This window comes from Nuphar pumila, chromosome 9, assembly GCF_984573655.1.
Source record: "Nuphar pumila chromosome 9, dmNupPumi1.hap1.1, whole genome shotgun sequence".
In the NCBI taxonomy this organism is placed as follows: Eukaryota; Viridiplantae; Streptophyta; class Magnoliopsida; order Nymphaeales; family Nymphaeaceae; genus Nuphar; species Nuphar pumila.
The window spans coordinates 11,889,473-11,896,955 of record NC_143257.1 but is presented as its reverse complement, the minus strand read 5'-3'; the positions used below and the strand labels follow the sequence as shown (position 1 = coordinate 11,896,955).

The 7,483-nt window shown below is 42.8% G+C and overlaps 1 pseudogene; it reads right to left on the bottom strand.

Annotated features, from left to right (window-relative positions):
* Positions 1–3,686: 3,686 nt before the first annotated feature.
* On the bottom strand, positions 3,687–4,433 carry LOC149828419 (LOB domain-containing protein 30 pseudogene; annotated as a pseudogene).
* Between the last annotated feature and the right edge of the window lie 3,050 nt (positions 4,434–7,483).

Below are 7,483 nucleotides of genomic sequence, written 5' to 3'. Positions count from 1 at the left end.
AGCTATAGCTATCATTAAGCTTCATAAAAAATTGCATCAATCGATCTCTTTGTTGCATGTTTTGTACCGCTTTCATTGCTCCATAAGAGCAAGTCGGATATGGGACATATAAAGCTAACTTGTCCCACATTCTTTTAAGCTTCGTAAAATAAATGACAATGAGTGATTTGTGTTGATTGTGGTTAATTATATCAAACTGAATTTGATAGATGTGTAGTACCTTAGATTGAGAGAATTGCTCATAAAGTTCATTCCAGACATCAAATAAAGGTTCTAAATATATAACGCTTGAAGATAAATCCTTATTAATCAAGTTCAAAATCCATGAAAGCACCATATCATTACATCTTTGTTATGCCGCAAACGAAGTAGAATAAGTATCTAATCTTGGAACCGATCCATCGATGAAACTGAGCTTATTTTTTGTGCTTAGAGACATACACATAGCTCATTTCCAAGTCGAATAGTTATCACCGATTAAAACCTAGGATACCAACATTGTACCTGGATTGTTCGAGTGATGCAAAAAATACAGGCTAACGGTTGACTCCATTGATAAATTTCCACAGTTTTTGCAACTATTTTTCTTTGCAAAATTTTGCATCAAATACGCTTCATGGTTGCGATTGGATCGGTTGTTGTCACAAACTATACAACTTCTTACGTTCAGCAATCTGATAAAGAGAAGGCGAGTTGCGATGATGTGCAGCACTGGTATGCCCAAGCAAAGAATGATCAACAAGATTGCATAATCGAACGAGAGATGAATGAATAAAATTATGTTTTGGTTATATACAACAACAAAACATATTTGAGACCATTAACAATAAATCAATTATGAATGATTTTCAAAATATGAAAAAATCAATGAGGCCAATTGTAAAAGGTATTCTATAACTATCTGATGTTCCTCTTCATTTTGAGGGGCTTATACTTTTTAAATTATATATAAAATATTTATGATGTATTTTGTAGATTTTTTTAAAAAAATAACTAATTAATTGATTATTTATTTATAAGATGTTTGTGTTCCTATGTCTCATTTTGCTGAATGCATTTCAAGATGGATGCTTGAGCTTAGTTGTAATGCATTATTCGTGAAAGGTATCTTCTTTTTGTCTTTATATCAAACAAAACTAAATTTTGGATATAATGATACTATGTAATTATTAAATAAATTTTTTTATCAATGAGAACATATTGTTTAGGTTCCTAAATATTATGACGCTAAGTAGTTTCTCACTTTTTTTTGCTAGTATAGTTTATTGTCATCAAAAATATTTTTTTACTGTGCATTTGTGCCCACCTTAGCTTAAATTCCTGGATCTACCCCCTAATACAAAGTATTTCACAACATGCCACTGATTTCTCTTTCAATCCGATCCTAATGTACTGGCCATGAAATCTAATCCTCCATGTGTAACAGGGAACAGTGAAGCCAACATATCGACTGTTTGACATGGCTGGTGAGCCAATACTAGGTTTGCTTCCCGTGATAAATTACACTTAGGCGTTGAATTACGTGTTCACCCTCGTTTGTTTATTTCGTCAAAGAGCACTCATGCATTTCAAACGTAACACAAAGTTGAAAATAAAAAAAATACGTTTATGTTTTAGACAGAGAAAGCTGGGGTTAAGCAAACCCCTGCAAGTTATACAACCCTATATCGTTGGGATTCGATCATATATCATTGGGATTCGAACTTGTAATGTTTCAACACAAAGTGACGTGCACTAACTGCTCCTGTCAGAGCAGGGAAGAACCCGTTGATAGAACAAAAAGGTTATTAGTAACAAGTAGAAGATGAAAACTCAAAGGCTCGTCAACCCGGCCTTCATCGGGAGAATGATGGAGTAATAAAAGTAATGAGTGCCTATCAAATCAGGTATCTCTGATGGTAATCTATCGGTTCGTAAGGGTTGCATACGACAATGGATGAACGGCCTCCCAAACACGTGGTTTAACTTCAGCCGTCCATTTTGTATGATCAAGATGCTCATCACTTAGATCATCAATGGCCCTGAAAAAACTCGTGAGACCCATCTAAGATAAAATAACAGATCCATGGTGCTTTGGAGGCTGTTCATCTGATTGGTATACTTGACAAGAATTCTTAGGGGACGTTTGAATCACAGAAGCGTGTGGACAAGACGCACTGGGACATCCAAGCATGTTTGAGGACAGGACAGGATGCATTGTCCTGCACTGCCAGTGGATCCCAAAAGAAAACTTTTTTTTGTTTTTTGGGTGCATGACTGTCCGTCTACTACTCTTCCATGGGGGTACAGAACAGCCGCGGACAATGTTTAGGCGTCTGCAGGACACACCATTTCAGCGTCAGTGTGTGCCGTGTTTGAGTGCGTCCTGCCCTGTCCGTGCATCCCAAAGGAAAACTTTCTTTTGTTTTTTGGGTGCATCTATGACTGTCCGTCTACTACTCTTCCATGGGGGTACAGAACAGCAGCGGACAATGTTTAGGCGTCAAGAAACATCCGTGGTTGTATGCAATTGAAATTTGGAATGCCAAAAATGAGCAACACGAAAATAATATTGCAGTAGTTACAAACAGAAAACGAGAAAATATGAAAAAATGCCAAAAAAAAAAGAACATGCATGAAGAGTGCAAATGCCATACAGAACTATAACACATGAGTGTGATTGAAGAACTTGACATATCAATAACGCATGTCCTAGTTGTTTCACAGATGTTGATCACACAAAGCAACAACTAAGACCACAATGAAAACACATAAAAATTCCATCACCACCATCAACAGCAGAACACGCTTCCATTGCAGATCCACAATGCAGGTTGATGGTAGCTTGAATTTTTTTTTTCAAGCTACCATTATCTGCCCCAAGGGGGGTTGGACTAGTGGGGTGAGGCCTAGGCTGCTAGACGAGCAGTCAAGGTTCGATTCCCATGGGCGTCACCCATTGCACAAGCCAACCCATTGCATTCGCGGGCAGGAGTCTTAGCCTCAGAGTTTTATAAGGCCAGCATGATAGGTATTACAGGCTGAGCCAGCCGGACCAGGTCTTCTAGGATGGGCTGATTTCTTCGGGTTATAAACCCCCCCAAAAAAACTACAATTATCAATATATTTGAAGGGAAATGCCTTCAATTCATTTCATGTTTTTTCTGACCCGCCGCTAAATAACCTAATCAGGAGCGGACGAGTGATATCCTCTTCCACACAATTTTTGTTTCCTGGTTTGAACGTGTGCATGCGTACGTGTGCGACGTTGCATCACCATAATGAAGCGCACGTGACATCACTGAAAGAAATCATGCCCTCGTACGCGATCATCGTCTTAAGAAGGAATGGAAGAGTTACACACGAGTTACACAGTACACAGACTCAGACACATCTGAGCAGGGAGGAGTAGAATTTTAGAATTAAGCTTTTACACATCCATCAAGATGTGACTTCCCAGTTAGCAAACAGTCCTCTTTCAGAAAAGAACGAAGGGTAAAGCAAAACCCATCGCCCAGACGAACAGAGGTACTTTTTTTTTTTCTTTTTGCTACTGCGCTACCTAGCTATTCTGACTGACTCTATTTCTTTGGTCTTTCTGATTGAAGGTTAGGTGGTCGGCATAGATGATACGCCCCGCCAGAAAATTAATTATGAACGCCGTTAGATCATATATGGATCGAATAAAGACGAAGGGATGAAGTTTCTTAATTGGAGAGGGCTTTAGTGGAGGAACCCATTGGTGCCGCTGATCTGTGCCTACTAAGGAGTTCTCTAGCGAGTGCTTGAAGCTCACCTCCGGCCGCTTGGTCCAAATGGTTCCGGCTGCTGCGAAGAGCAATTTCAGCTTGCTGCTGCTGCTGAGCCTGCGACCACTCGGGGTCGAAGAAATTCGACAGATCGAAGTTGGTGAAGTTTGAGGTGAATGGGAGCTCTGCAACTGTTTGTGCCTGAGGGGGTGGCACTGAAGGTGGCGGAGGTGTGAGCTCTAGGGTTGAGAGATAGGCTTGCATGTACGCCAATTCCGCCTGCAGATTCACCACCTGTTGTTTTTTTAGCATCACCAACAAATCCTTTGGTATGAGAAATCAAGAAAGGAACTAACCTTCAAAACAATAGATTGGAAGATAAGAAAGTGAGGAAAGAAGGGGTACCTGCTGTTGGAGGGCAAAGATGTGGGCGACGCAACCGTAGACGGGGTCGCGGAGACGCGCTTGGGCCTCGTAACATATGGTGACTACAGCGTCGAGGCGTTTGTGGGGTGGGATGTAGAGGAGGAGCTTGGACACGTTGCTTGCACCGAATACCTTGTGGACGGCTGCGAAGTGGGCAGCGCCCTGCTCCGAGTCGAAGTATGGCGCAAATATGCATGCGTTCACGCACTTGCGCCTCAAGAACTTGCAGGCTCCACACGGCCCACCTCCCCCTCCCCCTCCCCCGCTACTGCCGCTCATTGTGCAAAGGAAGAAACAAACTTAAGGGGAGAGGAAACTCTCTCTCTCTCTCTCTCTCTCTCTCTCTCTCTCTCTCTCTCTCTCTCTCTCTCCGGGAGCGGAACTACGGAAGAGCTCAACTCTGTAGAAAAGGTGGTTTTGTAGGGAGGGGTTGGAAGGTGAGGGATAGACGTCTCTCTCTCTCTGCTTCTGAGTGTGACTTTTGATTTTCTTTTGTAATTTTCCTTTTTAAAACGTTTTTCAGCTTTCAACCTTTAAAGCCACGCCAAACCCACCACCCCCCTCCGCCTTTAACAGCTTGCGTGAAGCAAACATGTGAATAGGCTCTAGCAACTCCCACTCCTCCTTACACGTGTGTAAACTCCCTTTCTCTCTTCGTGTGGACAAGCTGGTTTTGAGACTCGGTGTTCCCTCGCCGATTCGATGGCTCGACGTGCTGTCGCTCTTACCAAAGCTTACCTGCTTCTTTACATTAATGGATTATTCTATGTTTATTATTTTATAATAACATAAGATGTCTTTTTTTTTTATATAACATAAGATGTCATTTCGCTATTCGCTATTCGCTATTCGCTATTCTTCTTGAAAAGATAAAAACAGAGAGAAACCACCGTCTACCAAATTTTACATAAATGATGGTTACTAATATTATCAAAGACGTCAGTCAGATAAAGACATAATTATAACAAGAGTTTCAATAGTAAATTTTGGTAGATGGTGATTTCTATCTCTTTTTTATCCGATGTCATTCGCATTTCGCAAGGACTGCATCGTAATGGTTTAAAATCAACGGCTCACAATGAGCTTGTTCATTGTTTTGATGGGTGTCTTTCATTTTTAAGACGAACGACCTCCAAGGCGCTTCTGATGGTGTTGCCCTCAGAGGTGCCTCTAACGTGATCCTCTCTCAAAGATTAATGAGAATTCCCATGCAGTTTGTTCACGGTGCTCAGTTCCCTCTGTCTTTACTTTCTTCCTTTCAGGGGTGTTTGGGTGCACCCACTTACCCAGATAAATGGGATAAGCTGAGAAATTGCATTGTGATCTATAATAGAACATCCCACCTTGTCCCGTTCATCTGGATAAGTGGTTGCATCCAAACATCATCTTCTATAAAAATAAAATGACAGACCTGCGTTCTGAACAATTTTCACTCTCCAAGCTTAAGTGAGTTACCCAAATTGATACTTGTTAATGAGGCTGGATCAGGTGCAATGGCATTGCACATTTGTCTAACTACTGGTGATGCAGAAGAAGCTTGGGGGGAGAGAAACGTACGCCTTAGCCACCCAAGGCAGGGTGATCGTAGGGCCCTCCCTACTCGGATTTTTCTTGCTTCGGTCAGGGTTTCTCATCCTAATAAAAAAAATGCCGAAAAGAAAAAAAAAATACACGATGTGAAATAGGTGTCACATGCGATTCGTGTCTTTTCCTTGCCACGTCGAAAATGTACGTAACGGATGCGCCGAGATGATGTCACTGTGGCGGACCCCACGCGCCGCTTCAGTGCTCTCTCTCTCTCTCTACACGAAAGAATTTCTTGTATTTGTTTCCCACCCTTCTCCTTTTCGCAGTTGGATTTTTTTATTTACCATCAGAAAAGAATACGAAACCGTGCGACCTTTCTTTTCCCTGTAATTAAAGGTTGGAAACGGCGCCAGACCGCGCCGTCCGGCGCTTGTCTGGTCAGTGTGTGAGAAGAGGAAACCGAGGGAGTAAAACCTCCCTTTGTTTGACCAGGGATGCGTCTCTACCCGTCCCCGCCCCACCTGTTCCTGCTAGAGCTGCAACCACGTTCACAAGTCACACCAGTCACCTGCTGCTTCAGTGGGCCGCCCTCGTTCCCTTGCATGTAGACAAGGTTTGACCCTCTTAATCGAAAAGATCAGTAGGCTTTTGGAACTAATCGCCATGAATCAAATCCCAAGCATGCATGGCCAAGACTATAACTTTACAAGCTATGAGGGAGATTATATAGTGGCAAATGAATCAAAATCGTGGGTGTCAATGGGTCGGGTTTGACCTGGATCCGACCCTTACCAAACCCTATAAGGTCAGGGTTTGGTGATAAAGATTAAGGTTCGATTAGAATTTGGGTTGGTCTTAAAGGGTCCGATTGGTACATGGAGCTGGGTATGGTTTGTGAAATTTGATACCGGAGGGCTGACTCGAGTTTCGATTAAGACCCATGATTTTTTAAATGTAAAATTAATATTTTACAAGGTATGTATATATGGACTAGGTCTGGTTTGCGTAATTCTTATAGAGTCCAGGTATGGTTTTCTATATGAAAGACCCAATAGGATTTTGTTTCAGACCCGAAACTCGCACTTTTAGTCATATCCAGGTTTGGATCCAAACCAGATCCGACCCCTTGACACCCCTAGTTGGGACCCGAGTGTCATTGACCGACCCTACAGCCTCAGTTGGGTAATTTTCCCTTGGGTGATAGGTAGGGGTGGCAAAATCTGACACGAGCCGCCAACCCGCTTCTTAGCTGGGTTCGGGTTTGGCTTAAACGGGTTCGTGTTGTAAACGGGTCGACCCACCTAACCCGTTTATTAAACGGGTCGGATTCGTGTTAGGGGTATGCCAACCCGCCAACCCGGCTGACCCGTTTAATAAACGGGTTAGGCGGGAGGGTCAACCCGTTTACCCGACCCCGACCCGCCCGCCAACCCGTTTACTCGAACCTGACCTGCCAACCCGTTTACCCGCTCGTTAACCCGCCATCCCGTTTACCTGATCCGACCCGTTTATTAAACGGGTTAACTGTGTCTTGTCGAGTTACCCGTTTAATAAATGGGTCGGGTTCATGTTTACTACAGCTGACCCGTTTAATAAATGGGTCAGGGTTCGTGTTGAGGTATGCTGACCCGCCAACCCATCAACTCGACCCGATTGCCACCCCTAGTGATAGGTAATAATAACATGATACAAGCTGGAACGGAACAGTGTGTTGAGTTCTTTTATTTATGTAGGGCCTGGCGGTACCCACTCGTGTGGACAATGCATGGGATTCAGAAACACTTTTCGTATGGGCTTTTTTT